The following is an 18,908-nucleotide window of genomic DNA, read 5'->3' as shown; positions in this document are numbered from 1 at the left end:
ATAGACAAAAAATAAATAAAGTAATCAAATCAATTAATGTGAACGGGAAGGAAGAGAGGAGGGTAGGTGGAGGCGAGTGGTTACAAGTGGTTACGAGTCAAAAGCAATGTTAAAGAGGTGGGCTTTCAGTCTAGATTTAAAGGTGGCCAAGGATGGGGCAAGACGTAGGGGCTCAGGAAGTTTATTCCAGGCGTAGGGTGCAGCGAGACAGAAGGCACGAAGTCTGGAGTTGGCAGTAGTGGAGAAGGGAACAGATAAGAAGGATTTATCCATGGAGCGGAGTGCACGGGAAGGGGTGTAGGGAAGGACGAGTGTGGAGAGATACTGGGGAGCAGCAGAGTGAGTACATTTATAGGTTAGTAGAAGAAGTTTGAACAGGATGCGAAAACGGATAGGGAGCCAGTGAAGGGTCTTGAGGAGAGGGGTAGTATGAGTAAAGCGACCCTGGCGGAAGATGAGACGGGCAGCAGAGTTTTGAACCGACTGGAGAGGGGAGAGGTGACTAAGTGGGAGGCCAGCAAGAAGCAGATTGCAGTAGTCTAAACGAGAGGTGACAAGGGTGTGGATGAGGGTTTTGGTAGAGTGCTCAGAAAGAAAGGGGCGGATTTTACGGATGTTGTAAAGAAAGAAACGACAGGTCTTGGCGGTCTGCTGGATATGAGCAGAGAAGGAGAGAGAAGAATCAAAGATGACCCCAAGGTTTCGAGCTGAGGAGACAGGGAGAATGAGAGAGCCATCAACAGAAATAGAAAACGGGGGGAGCGGGGAGGTGGGTTTGGGGGGGAAAATGAGAAGCTCGGTTTTGATCATATTTAATTTCAGGTGGCGTTGAGACATCCAGACAGCAATGTCAGACAAGCACGCTGAAACTTTGGTTTGGATGCAAGGTGAGATATCAGGGGTAGAAAGGTAGATTTGGGAGTCATCAGCATAGAGATGGTAGGAAAAGCCATGGGATGAGATTAATGAACCAAGGGAAGAAGTGTAGATAGAAAAGAGGAGGGGACCAAGAACAGAACCCTGAGGTACGCCGACAGGCAGAGGGATAGAAGTAGAAGAGGATCCACCAGAGTGAACACTAAAGGTGCGGAGGGAGAGGTAGGAAGAGAACCAGGAAAGGACAGAGCCCTGGAATCCAAGTGAGGACAGGGTATCGAGAAGTATGCAGTGATCGACAGTGTCAAAAGCAGCGGAAAGATCAAGAAGAATGAGGATGGAATATTGACCTCTGGATTTAGCCAGTAATAGGTCATTGGAGACTTTAGTAAGCGCAGTTTCAGTTGAGTGGAGAGGGCGAAAACCAGATTGTAGTGGGTCAAGAATAGCATGTGAGGAGAGAAAATCAAGGCAGCGGCGGTGAACAGCACGCTCAAGTAATTTGGAGAGAAAAGGAAGGAGGGAGATGGGTCGGTAATTAGAGGGACAAGTAGGGTCAAGTGAAGGCTTCTTAAGGAGAGGTGTGACCACAGCATGTTTAAAGGCAGCAGGGACAGTCGCAGTGGCAAGTGAGAGGTTGAGAATGTGACAGATAGTTAACCCCTAATTGCCTGCAGGGCTAACAGGCTATCTATAATTCTATCTTCTGTCACTGCCCCCCTGATGGAGAACCCAAAAAGTAAAAAAAACAAGGTTAAGTAAAGGAAGTGGTAGTAGCAGTAGCCGACCCTTTCAAGAGACATGGACTGAGATGTATGGTATTATAGAAAAAAATGGCAGATCATTTTGCGTTCTATGTACTGAAATGGTAGTAAGCAGAACGTGGAATATAAATAGACATTTTGAAACTAATCATTCCCAGCTCTTGAAAAAAAGTGAGGATGAAAGGAAGGAATACATTTCCAGCCAGCTACACTTTTATAAGAGCCAATCTAATTCCATCCTTACATTTGTAAAAGGTTCTACAAATTTAACATCTGCAAGTTTGAGCATTGCTCACTCCATAGCTCAGCATGGAAAAGCACTCAGTGAGGGAGGATTTATTAAAGAAACTCTCCTAAGATGTGCACCAGTTCTATTTCATGATATGCAGAATAAAGATGCAATTATTAAGAGAATATCTGAGTTACCAGGAAATTTGGAGTGCCTGGATCCGATTACCAGACACTTTTAGCACCCTGAAAAAATATAGCAATGGCTTTACTCACAACATATGTATAGAAATTACACAAGAACAATTAAAGTAATAATTACCATTTCTAAAGAAAAAAATCTTATAAATTTTGTCCACAATTTGTGATCCAAGATTTAGGAAAAAAAGAGGATAAGAAAAAAAAAAAAAAGAAATTGTTTCAAAAGATCGGAAGGAACATTGATTCATGCAATCCTGCTACAGCATTCTAACTGAGGGATGTCATCACAGGAGGTTCTTTCGTACTCTCCTTAGCGTCTACAAATTCTTGCAACTTCTTAGAGCTAAAAAAAAAAAAGGTAATTTACAGCATTTAAGGAAATAATACATCTACAGGGAAATTTAACAACAAAAGATCCTCCCAGGGAGAGAATTCTCGGTTTAAAAACCATTAACTCTCTCCTTCTAATTTGTGTTTCCTTAGCAAGGTCAGGAAAAATCTCTATTTTTGCACCCAAGAAGGAATATGACGGAAATAAGTTCATAATATATTATTCCTGTCAATTTCTAAGGCGAAAGTCACAAGTAATGTTGCTCGTTCTGGTTCTACAGATCGTTCTAAGAATTCAGACAAATTTAAATTTTGCTCATGTACTGGTACCCCATCTGTTGATCTCAAAGTTCTTTTAAAATATTGAGTTTTCGTCACAGGTGGGTGACCTTCAGTTGGGATACCCAAAATCTCAGAAAAATATCTTTTTAACAGTTCAATAGCTGAAATATACGGAGATTTCGGAAAGTTCATTAATCTTAAATTGTTCCGTCTAGGCTGATTCTCCGTATATTCCATTTTCCGAGCATGAATTTTATTTTCTTTTATAACAGTCACTGCCAAAGTTTGAAGAGATTTAATTTCAGTATCAAGAGATTCCATTTTAGATTGATCCATCAACCTTAATCAACATTTGTTGGTAGTTAACTTTGAGCTCTCTTATTTCCCCCTGAAGAGAATCGAAGATCTGTTGGAGAGACGTATTTACCCCCTGATTGGCGTCCCAAAGTAGTTCCATAGTTACTTTTTCAGGTTTTACTGAACCGCATCGAAACCCAGGAGGGAAAACTCCTTGGGTTATATGGGGAGAAATCATTCTCCCATCTGATGTTAAAGTACCTGGAGTAGATGTAAAAGCGGGACCTCCTCCTGTCGTTGAAAGGGCACCGACTTCGGATGGCTCCTCTTCCGATCCAGACTCCACCTCACTAATTTTTCCAGGTTGCGGAGGGGTCAAACCAGAGGGAAAATTTAATGTAGCTCCCTACATGCTGTGTTCCGCTGTTGGTGTTGCGGAATTGCCTGGGGCTTGAACCAATGGTCCCGTATTCGGATTCCAAAGGTCTCCAGTGTGGGCTGACGTATGGTGGGAGTAACAACTACACTCGAGGAGGTAGGAGCAGTAGTTTTTCCTTTTCTCTTCCCCATAACAATAAGGGGAGCGTGCCATATTGTCAGAACAAACATGGGATCTCAGGAGCTCACAAACACACGTCCGATCTAACGGCCATCTTGGATCCAGATAGACGGCAGCATTCGCAGATGATTTATTGATGCTAATTAAGGAGCCAAGATCTTCATTACCGAATCTCATGGAAAGCCTAACAGAGTATGGGGATTTTTCAGGGTTTCAATTGAACCTCACCAAGTCAGAAGCTTTGGCGAGCTCGAATGAGACAATCTTGGGGGGGGGGGGGGGGGTTTCCCCTGAGATGGGCTAGGGAGTCGTTCCGTTATCTGGGCATACAATTACCTATGGATACCACACTACTGAAGAGTAACATCTCAGAATTTTTCAGAGAGACGAAGGAACAGTTGTCACTGTGGTCTACTCTTCCATTGTCCTTCTTAGGAAGATTGCATCTTTTCAGAATGATTATTTTTCCAAGGTGGTTGTATGTGTTACAGGCATTGCCTATCTGGTTCAGAATGATAATTTTTCCAAGGTGGTTGTATGTGTTACAGACATTGCCTATCTGGTTAACATGAAGGGATTTGGCATCGCTTCAAAGGCTGGTGTCACGGTTCTGTTGGGGAGGCCGGAAAGCAAAAATGAGGTGGCAGTTTTTGACGGGAACTCAAAGGGGGGGAGGGTTACGGTTTCTGGTTCTTCAGAAATATAACCAAGCTTGTTTGCTTCGACATATGCGAGACTGGTTGTTGGGATCTACCACTTATACTGACATGGGGTTAGAACAGGCTTACTTTAGTCCGTGGCATGTGAACTCGCTGCTTCATACTCCTGGGGTGAACATACCTGAGCGGCTGCGGAGAAGTGTATTGCTTCGTCCCCTCTGGTTTCTTTGGAGAGCAATACTTCCATTGTGGGGCCAGTGCGCTTTGAGCAGGGTGTGGCTGCCCTTACAAGGGACTGTAGATTTCACTCCGGGAGGAGAGAATAGGGTTTTTCATTTACTGAAAGAGAAAGGGGTGACTAATTTAGAAAATGTGCTTACAGAAGATGGGGCGCTAATGTCACTTCAAGATTTTTTGGTCTAGTGTGTACAAGGGCCGTCCGCAATCTTTACTTATCATCAACTCTCTCATTATGTGCACTCACTGCCAAGGGGTAGCTTATCTCCAAGGTTCGGTCGGCAGATGTGAGAACTTTTAGAAGGGGAGACGCGGTGGGCCAAATATTGATTTCTTGGTTTCATGGTGAGTTATGTAAGAGAGCTCAAAAGCGGGATCTACAGGTGATGGCAGATAGATGGAGCAGAGAGGTGGGTAGGCCGATCTCAATGAAACTGTTGCAGTCTTCTCTTCAGAGTGGTGTTCTTTTGGTACATAGTGCGGAATTACAGGAATGCCATTTTAGGACAATACACAGGGCATATTTTTCTCAATGGCAGGCTTTCCATGTTGTAATAAGTGTAAGAGGGCGGAGGCAACATTTTTTCATGGAATGTGGCAGTGTAGGCCAATCTCGCGGTTCTGGTCGGCAATAGTTCTCTTCCTTCAGCGGGTGGTAGGAAGAGCAATTAGGTTATCGATTGAGAAGGCCATTTTTAGTGGGCTGTGTTTGTGGCAGGAGGGGACAAGAGGAGAGAAGTTGTTTTTGGTAAAATCCTGTATTTTGGGGAGGAAATGCATTCTTATTTATTGGACTCAGGATCGCCCTCCCTCCTTCTGGCATTGGAGGAATAAATTGCATGAGTTAATGACTTGAGAAGCTAGGGGAGCACGCTTATCTCCTGGGAGGCAGCGGAGGTTTCTGGCAGTCTAGGAAGCTTATTTAAATATCATATCACCATGAGCGCAAAGCCAAGTTCTCAATGGGCTCCCATGGGGGCAGTCAGGGTTAAGGGAGTCTAGGAGCGGGGCATTGCACTGAAGTGGGAAGGTTGGGGGAGTTGATAGTTTTTGAGAGATATGGTGGGGGAAGTCTTACAATATGGATGCCCATAAAGATTATGGGTACCAGTGTTGAAAGGGGAGGGGTGAACTATTGGAATCATCTATTTGTTGGGGTTGCACCTCGGGAGGGTTACAGGAACCTGGACCCTGTAAGGCAAATTTGTTGTTTACTATGGGGGGGAGGGGAGGGGAGGTCCAATTTAGTAAGGGTGTCTGTTGACCTGGGGGGATGGGGTGGGTAGTGGGGCTTTTTTTTTAAATTTTTTATTTATAACCATTTAAATTTTTACAAGCGATAAAACAACTTGCTGGAAATACAGAGAAAGTAATATATAGGAATTATTTCAGTCAGGTAATTCTATTTTCCTCCTTAGACCACTAAATAGGGAGAGTGAAACAAGATAAGGAGATCAATTAAACAGTAAACAGGAAAAAAAAAACGTGGTATTAACCTGATTATCCCCAGATATTACTTGTCTAATTCATTATTCCACATTGATCATCTGGTTGGCTTCTTCAAGGCCAATACGGTGTATAGTCAAATAATTTCATTGAAAACATACTTATTGTCCAATATTAGTTAGAAATAATACATCTGATTACATTCTTTCTCTTTTAAAAACCAGAAGTTATTTAACAATACATATACTTGCGTCTCTAATTCAAATCCCACTGATTAAAGTAATCCCAATTTTCACAGGCTTCACTCCTTTTAAAGTAATAATTTGAGGAAATATTTCTGAGGAAAACTTTAGGAGTCATACCCGGAACTCTGGGAAAAGCAATAATCTCTATATTAATCTATAATAATCATTTTATTATTCAAAATTTCTGGTCTATTATCATTTTCAAAATCATAACCACTTCTTGCTCATGTAGAATCATTTGTTATATCAATTTTTTACTCTCAAAGGGTTCAGTTGAATTGTCCATGTAACTCTCTAATAAAATTATATCTGAAACAAAATTATTTACTGCCACCATTAGGTCCCGAAGCGCCTTCCAGATGGTATTCAATGTAACCTCCACGGGAGCCAAAAACTCCAAGTTGATTTCTCATAGGTGTTTAGGAGTGGTTCCGCCGATTCGGGTTCTGCTGTAAACGTCCTCCGTTTCAGCATATACCTCTAACTCACTCCTCCAGTCTTTTGGACATGGTGGTTGAATAATTCGGGAGCGATGGAGTTGTTTTTTCTAGGTCCAAGAGCGTTGACGCTCCGCCGGCGCTAATCAAAGGACTCGCCAACCCTTTCATCTGTGGGCAGTTCGTCGCGCAGCGGTCCCACACTTGCTGCTCAGGGGATAAAACACTGGCCATCGGCGGCTGACCGCCGGTTGTCCCCTTCCTCTCAGTTAAGGTAACTGCAATTGCAGAGAGGAAATTTACTAAAGAAGATGAAACTTCAGAGGGCAGCTGGGCCATTGGGCATACGAACTTCAGGTCACCATCTTCCCACTCTCCCAGTTTGGGACACTCTTTGTCTGGTTTCTCCTCATAGGTCTGTCTGATATGGGAAACCCTTCAGCATAGCCCTCTAAGTCATTGAAACACACAAGCCCCTCCACCTGGTAGTGGGCTTTTTAAGCTTTATCTTGTATTATACTTATTATTTGAATCACCCAACTATGTGGTGGCTCAAGAGAAATGTTTTCAGTGCTAGGATACGAATATTAAACCCTAAAGGTGGAGGAGAAAATGTTAAAACATTGATGATGAGATTATTATCTTGTTTTTACTCAGTTTGTTTCATTTTCAAATGGTTATATACTGAGATTGTGGACTGTTAATTCTGTTGTATCATCAATAAAATTGTTGAAACATAAAAACATTAATTCCTCTGACTTCTGAATCTGCCTGGTTGTTCCACCTGTGGCCTGATACACTTTTTTTTTTAATTAACGTGGGCATGTTTTGGGCAGGACTGTGGAGGGGCCAAAATATGGACGCCCAACTCTGATTTCAGAAAGGGAAGGGGCATCTATGTCCAAAAGATACTGTTATTTAGACCTGGTATTTGGCATGTCCAGGTTACAGAAAGATAATCTGATTGATCAGCTGTCCACTGAAGGCATTAAGGTAAGTCACCTCTTTAAAATTCCCCAAGTGGTTGTTGTCACCCTCCCTCGCTGAATGTGAAACTAGCAAGGGATACTGGGCTCTGACAGCTTTCAAGAACTAAGGACGTTCATGATATTAACATCTTTTTTTTTTTTAATAATAACTTTTTAATAGAATTCATGCACAGTTGAGGAGTAGCCTAATAGTTAGTACAGGGCTGGGAATCAAGGGACCTAGGTTCAAATTCCATTTCAGATCTTTGTGATTTTGTTTTTTTTTAAATTGTGAGCCCTTCAGGGACTGAAAAATACCTACTGTACCTGAAAGTGTAAGAAACTTGCAAGCCTAAAGGCTATTAAAGTGGAGTACATTCAGGAACAGTATATATTTTTCAGTCTCCGGAGGGCTCATGTATATGTGGCCATTTTATAACATAAATGTTCCTATGCTGTCAAAACGGTGTCCATATCCCTTGTTTTCCCCATTCATAATTTGGACGTATCAGTTTGTAAAATGGATGCTACCAGCACATGGACATCCATTTCTCATGTAGTTTATAGCAGACTGTATGTTAGATCCTGTTTTAAAATATATGAGAAATGGATGTCCAAATGTGTTCTACTGACTTGGATGTCCATATTCTGAGTTAGATGTCATTTCTAAAATATTGCTCTATATGTCTAGCATTGTCACTATTTCATGGTTTATACTTCCCTCTCTCACAAGTTTTCATGCTGCATCTTAGTTCAGAAAAGCTCGTAGTACCCTCCCCCCTACCCCCTTGTATTTTCTTAGTTTCCATTTTTTCCAAATTTTAAATTTCCTTTATTTTCCACGTCTTTAGGCAGCATTTAGGCCTTGACTTTGGCCGAGTTTTTCCCGTGTTCTTTCTGGTGCCTTGCCCCTTTTTTCAGGCACCATCACTTCGTTTGATTTGGCTGCGCAGGTTTTCTCGTCTGTCCATTCAAGTTCCCAGTGGCTTCAAGCGCTGTACCCAGTGCTATCTCTGGCAAGGACACCCATTCTTGGTGTCTTCAGTGTTTAGGGTCCAGCCATAGCCCTGCTAACTGTGTTCTCTGTCTTTGGATAAAGAAGCAGAACCAGGTTGTCAGATAGGCTCAGCGCTAGAGGATTTTTGGAGCCAGGTCCAATTCCTCGGTATCGGCATCAACATGGAGGTCTGTACCGGCATCAGGAGCATTGGCCCACATGGCTGCTACTGAGCCTCTTGATGGGAGCAGTAGTGCATCGAGTGGGTCTCCATCTGTCTAGACGCCGACTGCTGTGCAGGGCCCCCAGGGCTATCCAACGTTGAACCTGACCCCAGGTTGACATGAGGATTCGACATTGTCCTTGTCAGCACTGAGGAACCCCAGTGCTGAGCTTAGGACGAAGATCAAGAAGCATCGACATCAATTTGTCCTCGATGCATGATACCGCATGCTCCAGCACATTGAGAGATTTGGCACCCAAGAAGTGTCAGCCCCGCAAGGACCCACTTCTCTTCTATCCAGGAGGTTCCGATGCATTGGTCCCCTAGCATCCAGGACCCGTCTCCATTCTCGGCCCCATCAGTTCGGTCCCCTTTCTTGGAGCCAGCCTTTCCCAGTGTCTGCCCTTGATAAGTGGATCCGGGCCTTGCTTCCCGAGCTGCTGGATAGCCTCTTGCAATGAAGTTCATCGGCATCAGGGGTGCTTTGCACCTACCCTGCCTCCCGTTATGGCCCTGCTTGGCCCTCCGCCTGCAGTGTAGCCTCCAACACCGTTGTCAACTGCCTCCCCAAGTCAACGTCAGAGGAAGCTTTGCTGGAGTCAAGACAGGTGCCAACTCCTCAACACCCCTTTTGAGGGCATGGCTCCTCTTAAGTCTAGTTAGGTTTGGTCTCAGCCCACTTATGTGAGGTTGCTGTCTGACACCAATGAGGAATGCTCATGAGAGTCAGAAGAGGATCCAAGGTACTTTTTGGAGGATGAGTCCTATGGCATCCCCTCTGAACCCTCCCCTCCACTTGAAAGGAGAAAATCTCAGGAGAGCCTTTCATTCCCCTCTTTTATGAAGGAAACAGCTGAGGCCATTTCATTTTGTTTGGAGGTGGAGGATGAGCCTAGGGCCAAGATACTTGAGGTCCTGGACTACGAGTTTCCTCCTAGAGAGGCTGTGACTGTCCCTCTCCATGAGGTACTCCAGTAAGTCCTCGTTCGGAATTGTGAATCTCCTCTGTCGGTCCTTGTCCTGCCCTAGAAGACCAACACGATGTATCAGATCCACATCACACCTGGATTTGATAAGCCCCAGTTGCCTCATCATTCCATGGTGGTTGCATCTGCCCTTAAAAGAGCCAGGAGTTCTAGAGACTATGCCTTGGCACCTCTAGGCAGAGAAGCTAGCACCTTAGACTCTTTTAGGTAGAAGATATTTCATGTCTCAATGCTTGTGTCCCTTATACAATCTTACCGGCTCTTTACGAGCTTGCATTTGGGGGTCTTAGCACGCAAGTTGCTAGACTTGGCTGACTGTCTCCCACCAGAGCAGGCTGAGTCTGTGCATCAGTTGGCCAAGCAGCAGAAGGTGTGTCATAAGGTTCTTGGCCAGGGGCACCTATGACACTTTTGATGTGGCATCTAGGATTTTTTTCCAGAGTGTAGCAGTGTGCAGACTCTCATGGCTGTGTTTTTCTGACTTGGAACCATTGGTTCAGCAGAGGTTGGTGGATGCCCCATGCCAGGGGGAATAACCTTTTTTGGAGAGAAGGTTGAGGATGTCACTGACCAAATCAAGAAACAAACTGATACCATCTTTTCTGTCTCCCGCCGGACGCCTTCTGCATCAGCCTCCTCATCTAGGAAGCCTTTTGGCAAGTCAAGGAGGGGTTCCTACTACCCCTAGAGACGTAGGTAAGTTGCCTCCTCTCTACAGCCTGCTCAGACTCAACCCCAGCATGCTCGTTTTCATCAACAGCATGCGCCTAAGGCCCCTGCTACTCCCCAGTCAAGCAATGGACTAGTTTTTGACTGGCTCCAGCATAGTCACTGTCAAAGTGTCCGTACCAAATGACTTGCTAGCTGGGGGGAGGCTGAAGTTTTTCCATGAAAGGTGGCACCTTATAACCTCTGATCGGTGGGTTCTCAAATAATCCAGCTTGGATGCGCCCTAAATTGGCATTTGAAACCTCCAAATTGCCCACTGAGAGCTCATTACTTCAGCTTGAGGCACGAGCAGGTACTTGCCGAGGAACTCTCAGCTCTTTTGAAGGCCCATGCGGTCAATACCGTTCCTCCAGGGGAGGAAGGGTGGGGATTCTATTCCAGGTCCTTGTGGAAAAGAAGACAGGTGGGGTGCATCCCATCCTAGACCTAAGGGCCCTGAACAAATTCGTGGTCAAGGAGAAGTTCAGGATGGTTTCTTTGGGCACCCTTCTGCCCATGATTCAGGAAAATGATTGGCTATGCTCTCTAGACTTAAAGGATGCATATATGCACATACCGACACTTCCAGCCCACTGGAAGTATCTTCAATTTTGGCTGGAAACATCACTACCAGTACCTTCGATTTCAGCTGGAAACACATCGCTACCAGTACCGTGCGTTGCCTTTTGGCCTTGCGTCAGCTGCCAGGGTTTTTACCAAATGTCAAGCGGTAGTTACTTGGATCTCTTTCAGGGAGAGAAAACTAACAACTTATAGCAGCAGCTTCAGAGAGCATTTTCCATCTCACAGATAGGCTGCAGAGAATACCTTCTCCTGCTTTAGACTTAGCCTGGCCTCAGAATGACATCCTATACAGGGTTGCCAGGTGGAAAATTTTTTTCCAGCCTAAAGGAGCCCAAAATCCAGCCCAAAACCCGCCCAAACTCAAACCCCGCCCCTGACACCCCCGCCCCCGCGTCATCACCCCCGCCCCCGCCGTCATCGGCCCCGCCTCCCCGTCACTAACCCCGCCTCCCCCGTCACTAACCCCGCCTCCCCCGTCACTAACCCCGCCTCCCACGTCACTAACCCCGCCCAGAAACGTCATTAACCCCGCCCACCGCGGCCGAAAAAAGCCGGCGAAAAAACCGCAAAAGCCGGCGAAAAAACCGCCCCGAAGCCAAAAAGGAGCCAAAAAAACCGCAACCCGCCGCGGGCAAAAATTTCCCGCGGCGGGTCGCGGAAAACCGCCCAATTGGGCGGTAAAACCGCCCACCTGGCAACACTGATCCTATAGTATATCTCCTATCAAACTGAGCTCTCTTTTTCATCAAGCACTGCCATTTCCTCCCCTCACCCTCCCCACTGCCAGTTTGAACTTCGTGGGTGTGGCTTGGATCTCTTTCAGGGAGAGAAAACTAACAACTTATAGCAGCAGCTTCAGAGAGCATTTTCCATCTCACAGATAGGCTGCAGAGAATACCTTCTCCTGCTTTAGACTTAATCCCGCCCACCCTACCCCTCTACCCACCCACCCCTAGAGTGACATGTCTTATATAACCTCCCTATCAACCCACTCATTACTTTACCTCACCCATTTCTATTCTTCTATCACCTTCTCCCACTACTCCAACCAGAGTTACACCTAATCACACTGACCACCCTTCAACATCTTCAGTCCTTCTGTGACTGTTCTCTTGTGCTTGACTGCTTAAATATTTTAAATTTAAATGCTTTACTTTTTGTCTATTAGATTGTAAGCTCTTTGAGCAGGGACTGTCTTTCTTCTGTGTTTGTACAGCGCTGCGTACACTTTGTAGCGCTCTAGAAATGTTAAATAGTAGTAGTAGTAGTAGTAGTAGTTACAGCATTGCTACACAGATTGGGAGTCCATGTGTTCCCTTATCTCAATGCTTGGCTGGTGAAGAGCACGTCGGAGGATGGTGCTCAAGAGTCCATGCAGAGGACTATTTGGGTGTTGGAGCTACTAAGGTTCATTTTAAACTACTCCCACCTTCACCCTTCTCAGCAACTGGAATTCATTGGAGCCCTGCTCGATACACAGAAGGTTCGAGCCTTTCTCCTGGTGCTCAGAGTAGACACTCTAGTCGCACTGACTTCTCAGGTTCGAGCCTTGCAGCAGCTCATGGCTCGGCAGATGTAAGTTGTTGGGCCATATGGCATCCATAGTATACATAACACCCATGACATTTCTTTACATGAGGTCAGCCCAATGGTCCCTGGCTTCTCAGTGGTGCTGAGGCACGGGAAGTCTAGAAGATGTCATCCGAGTGTCTTCAGAGCTTAAATCACTCTCTTCTGTGGTATATCATTCAGACCAATTTGATCCTGGGACTTCCATTCCAAATTCCTCAGCCGTAAAAGTTGCTGACAACAGATGCATCTCTTCTGGGTTGAAGAGCTTATGTGGATGGGTTTCACACTCAAGGAGCTTGGTCTGCCCAGGCTTCTGTAACACTATAAAGGCTTTTGGAGATCGGCTGTCTCACCAAATTGTGCTCATTCAAATAGACAATCAGGTTGCCATGTACTACATTAACAAGCAGGGGAGCACCGGATCATGCCCTTTGTGTCCAGAGGCCATCTTGATGTGGTGCTGGACTCGCCACTGTGGCATGTTCCTTCAATTATCTGGCGGGCAAAAACAGCAGTCTGTCCGACAGACTGGGCAGGGTCATGCAACCTCATGACCCTCTCAACATGGGTGTTGCCTACAAGATCTTCCAAGTGTGGGGCACCCCCTCGGTGGATCTCTTTGCCACTCAAGTGAATCACAAAGTCCCTCAGTTCTGTTCCTGGCTTAAGGTCCATGCCAAACTAGCACTGTATGCCTTCCTGTTTTGTTGGGGGGCAGGTCTTCTGTATGCGTATCCTCACATTCCTCTTGTGGGATAGACTTTGCTGAAAGTTAAGCAAGACCACGGGACCATGATCTTGATCTTGCCTTACAGGCCTTGGCAGATCTGATTCCCTATTCTTCTGGATTTATCCCCCGAAGAACGGTGGAGATTGGAGTGTTTTCTGACTGTCATCACGCAGAACGAAGGTTCTCTTCTGCACCTTAGCCTTCGGTCACTGGCCCTCACAGCCTGGATGTTGAGAGCCTAGAAATTGCTTCTTTGGGTCTGTTGGAGGGTGTCTCCTGGGTCTTGCTGGCTTCCATGAAAGATTCCACTAAAAGGTGTTACTCTTTCAAATGGAGGAGCTTTGCTGTCTGGTGTGAGGGCAAGTCCTAGATCCTCTTTCTTGGCGTACGCAGACCCAGCTTGAATACCTTCTACACCTCTCTGAGTCTGTTCTCAAAAACAAATCTCTAAGGGTTCACCTCAGTGCAATTAGTGGTTAATCAATGTGTAGAGGGTAGGCCCATCTCTGGACAGCCTCTAGTTGTTCGCTTCATGAGAGGTTTGCTTTTGTCAAATCCCGCTGTCAAACTTCCACCTGTGTCATGGGAACTCAGTTATTCTCACCCAGCTGATGAAAACTCCATTCGAGCCACTTAGTTCCTGTCATCTGAAGTACTTGACCTGGAAGATGGTTTTTTTGGTGGCTGTTATTTCAGCTTGTAGGGTCAGTGAGCTTCAGGCTCTAGTAGTGGATGCACCTAATACTGAGTTTCATCACAGCAGAGTAATCTTCTGCACGCACCCTACATTCCTGCTAAAGGTGGTGTCGGAGTTCCATCTGAACCAGTCAATTTTCTTGCAAGCATTCTTTCCCAGACCTCATGCACATCCTGGCAAGAGCACCTTGCAAACCTTGGACTGCAAGTGAGCATTGACCTATTACATGGAGCGGACTAGGCCCAGGCTGAGCTGACCCTGGAGGGTCTTGTCAAGGCTCACAATGTCAGAGCCATGGCTGCTTCTGTAGCCCACTTTAGATCGGCCTCTATTGAAGAAATTTGCAAGACTGCGACATGGTCTTCAGTCCACACATTCAGATCTCACTACTGCCCGACTCAACAGTCAGTTCTGGCAGACAAGTGTTGCAGAATCTGTTTGGAGTCTAGAAACCAACTCCACTCCTCTAGGCCCTTTTTATTCTGTTCCAGGCTGCACTGTCATTCAGTTTGTATATTGTTTCAGGTTAATCTTATGTCCTCACCATTGCATGGCCCAATTTACCAATTTTTATTGTTTTTGATGAGCCTGGATGCTAGGAATACCCCAATTGTGAGAATTATAGGCTAGCTTGTCCATGGAGAATGCGAAAATATTTACTGCAGCAGATATTCTCAGAGGACCGCAGACCTTATATTCTCATAAACCCTTCCACCTCTCCTTGGAGTTGTCTTCTATTTTTTTCTTTTTTTTATGCTGTAATATCTAACTGTGGTAACCGCACTATCGAGGCGGGCAGGAAGGCACATGTGCGGTGGAGTGAGACTCGTGCTGTACAAAGCTCTGTTTTTTAGGTTATTGCAAGCTCCTGACTGGGTAACGTGGGATCTTGTTACCCAATTGTGAGAACATAAGACCTGCTGTCCTCAGAGAATACTTGCTACAGGTAAGTATCTTTGCTTTTGTGGCAGCAAAGAAACCTTCCATATAGTGGAAAAGGTTTTCGATCTGGTGTTTCACTAATGGTCAGATTCTATTTGTCGTCTTTATTGCTTAAAGCTGCAAGTGTTCTTCCATCAGAGAATGTCTTGGTGCACGCTCCCCATACACATAATCCAGGTTTCTCAGTGACCTGTTTCCAGATTCATGAAAGGACTTCTTAGTCTCAAACCTCTAATTTAGAATCACTCCTATAACTTGGGAACTCAGTGTCATCCTCTTGTTTCTCATTCTTGCATCTTGCTGTTTGAGCCCAAGGAATGCTCATCTCTTAAGCATATTATGTCTCAGGTGCTTTTTCTGTTTGCACAGTTACTTCAGCTAGAAGAATTGGAGGCATATTTTCAAAGCACTTTGGGAGGCTAAGTTCCATAGGTTTCTATGGAACTTTGGGAGGCTAAGTGCTTTGAAAATGAGCCTCTTGGTAATCTTCAGGCCTTAGTCACATATGAATTTTTTATTGTTTCATCATAAGTGTTCTTCAAACTCATCCTAAAATTCCTACTAAAGTAGATTACATCTTTCTGTATAAATGAAGAAAAAGTGCCTCCAACATTTTATCCTAAACTACACCAGCATCCACACACAAAATCTTTTCACACTCCAAATTACAAGCACTTTCGTTTAATACCTTTTGTGACTAAACAGTTGGGTTTCTAAGCCTGTGAACTGTATTATTTCATGAAGTGTATTTCTCTTAATTGGCCAGCAGATGGCTTTTCCAGATTAAGCTTGATAAAAGGCAATCTGCAGTACCATTGGCCAGATACTTTCAGTTGGTGCCCTGGGCTCTGATTGGCCCTGGAGTTAAAATCTAGCCAGGAGGAACTGTATTTTCTTTAGTCTCAGCTTGGGGGTACAGAGAAGAAACATCTCTGTCCTGACACCCTGTTCAAGACTTGTGATCAGTTAATTTCCTGAAACTCCCCAGGTGCTACCCAGGTAGCAACAAAGTGTTTACATAGTTTTAATATTGATCCTTATTCAGTTACCTTTTATTACTTGTTGGTGTTCCATCTGCACTTGTCAAATTTTTTCATGATTATCAATTCATTTATTAACTCTGTTTATTCTGGACTGACTAAGAATCCTGGTGGTTTGTGTTTTGGGTCTGTGGGTGCTTTCTAGGAACTGTGGGACCCCTGGGAGCTCGACCCCAGTGTCCTAGAAATCACAGGGGATTAAGTTGAGAGTGGGAGATTTGCCCAGAGGCAAGTGGGACCCAGTCAGTGGTGCTGAGGGTGCTAGTATAGAGCACTTGCCCAGGTGCAGATGGGCCTGAGCAGTGCTGGGGACAGACCCTCTAAGTGGCCGCAGGGTTATCCCCAGGTGTGTGCTAGACGTTCGTGACACCTTTAAAAGAAAGGTCTTTTACAAAAATCTACCCAACTGTTCATCTCATTCGTTCCAGCAAAATCATTGTTCAGTAGCCAAGCAGTTGCTAGCTAATTGGTTAGATTCATGTATTCCATAAACATACTGGCATTTTTTATTTATTTAAAATATTTATATTCAGGTTAGTCCTCGGTTCTAGCGGATTACAGTAGTAACATACACAATTAAAGTAACCAAATAATTAACATATAATGTCAAACCTCATTAGATCATAGCTATGCTGACTGCTCTGGCCTTTTTGAAGTCTGATTCTTTAGACAGCATGTGTGGAGCATTAGCAGTTATTTGGTCCTCATTTCATACCTTCATATCTCACTACTTTTTGGACCGGTCCTCAGTCGAAGGTGGGGAATTTGATCGAGTAGTGTACACTAACCTAAGTATTTGTGACTTACACAACTTAAGCATCATCACATGCACAATAGACAAAATTATCTATAAAAATGAGTAGTCCTGCCCATGGAAGTTACTACTTGTGTGCCTGACTTGAAAATGCTTGCTGACAGAAGAAATTAAATTGCTTATTCTCAATGATTGTTAGCTGGATTAATTAGGAACACAATCCCCCCCCCCCCCCCCCCCCCCCGACTTCCCCAAAGAGTTGCATTCTTTCTTGAGCAATGAAATAACTGAGGACCTCTTTTATAAAGCCGCGCTACTGATTCTCGGTGCGGCAAATGAGAGAGGAAGCCCATTCAATTCCTATAAACTTCCTCTCATTTGCCAGCCGGGAATCACTAGCACAGCTTTGTAAAAGAAGCCCTAAGGAGATTTGTGGGTATGCCTGGTCCTTGTCATACGCAGCACCTAGAGCTGCAACAAATAGCATATTTTACTATTTGGCTGAATACAAATAATGAAAAATATTTGGTTGAATACGAATGCCGAATATGAATAATGAGTATTGAGCTTTAACATAAATAATAAAAGAAGCAACATGAAATTAGAGATCAAGTGTTTATTTCAGTAGGATTTAGCACAGTAGAGCCCCGGATTATATTCCTATTTGAATTTAAATCATTATTCGACTGTATATGAATAATGTATTCGGGGCCAAATTGAATAGGTATATTCGGTACAGCCTTATTTTATAGATCTGAACTCCTGAGAAAATTGTTCTGTCCTGGTGCCATGCAGTTGCTTGATCAATCCTGCTGCCTACGGACAATACCTGCTACAGGTTAGCAACTTTGTTTTACTCAATCTCTGTTCTTTCCAATTGTATTTAAATATTTTATGCACTTGGTCCAAGATGGCTACCGAATGAATCAGATGTGCAAATAGAGCTCCTGTGATTTTCCACTGAATTTGGTTCTTTTTCCTTCCTATGCCGAAGAGAAGGAGTAAACCTGCAGCTTCCCAGCAGCTTAGATCCCCAGCAGCTTCGGGTCCGATGGATTTATATTTACAGATAACTCCAGATTCGTTAGCGTCGGTGAGCGGCCTGCTAACTCAGCCAAGCGTAGTTGGAGACCCACGGCAGGGATCTGGGCTGGAAGTTTCATTAAGCCCCGACGACAGAGTCCCTCCCCCACAGCCATGTGGAAGCAGTTCTCCGATATTAGCGCCTGCAAACTTGAATACCGAAGTGTTGTCAAGTGAAGCAAGAAGGGAAGCAGATTCAACTTTACCGGAGGAATTGAGAAGTCTTCAAACTTCCAATTCAACTGCACAATTGGCAGAGATTTCAGTGGAGGAGACAAGAGAGACGATTGAAAATGTGAAAATTTTACAACAAATTGTGGTAGTGAACATTTCATTTACAAATTTCTTTTAAAAGCCTTCCGTAGTGACTCTAGATAATTTATGGTCGTTGATAGCTGACTTAGGGAAGGCGTTATGTCTTCAGATAAAGAAAATTAATTAAGAAATTGTTATAATGAATGGGAAAGTACATGAAATAGAAAATGATTTGAAATCAGTGAAGACACAAGTCGTTAAGCAGGAGAAAGAATTGCAGCAAACATAGTCACTACAAATGACTATGCTTAAAGATTTGACTAATCTTAGGAGAAAGACAGAGATCTTGGAAAATTGCTCTAGGAGCAATAATTTGCATTTTATTAGTTTTCCACAACAACCTCTGATCTCTCCCCGAGAGATGTTAAAAAATTACTTTAAAGAAACTTTGAAAATAGGGAAAGAGAATATTCCCCCATTTGCACAGGTTTTTTACCTTCCCGTGAAGAAAATGGAGGAACAACAGATACAGAACAACCAGGATAATCAAGAGCTTAACGTTACAGCTTTGCCGGAAACTTTTGAATTAGATCAAATAATACCAACCACCTTGGTGGGGACAGTAGCTGTAACTCCAGATAAGATCTGGATATTGAAGATGTTTTTTTAAAAATAAGGATAAAATTTTCAAAGGATTAAAAATTTGAGTATTTCCAGATGTTTCTAGGGAAACGCAAAAACGATAGAAATTTCTTCAGATGAAACAAGAGACTAAAAATCGGAGCTACATTTTTTCTTAAGTATCCA

At 44.1% G+C, this 18,908-nt stretch overlaps 1 protein-coding gene across 1 annotated transcript in view; it reads left to right on the top strand.

Annotated features, from left to right (window-relative positions):
• Positions 1-18,908, top strand: part of UBR3 (ubiquitin protein ligase E3 component n-recognin 3) — a 686,242-nt gene that overhangs the window by 366,578 nt on the left and 300,756 nt on the right.

This window comes from Microcaecilia unicolor, chromosome 7, assembly GCF_901765095.1.
Source record: "Microcaecilia unicolor chromosome 7, aMicUni1.1, whole genome shotgun sequence".
NCBI classification, from domain to species: Eukaryota; Metazoa; Chordata; class Amphibia; order Gymnophiona; family Siphonopidae; genus Microcaecilia; species Microcaecilia unicolor.
The sequence above is the reverse complement of the archived record's forward strand: the minus strand, read 5'-3'. Positions and strand labels throughout refer to the sequence as shown.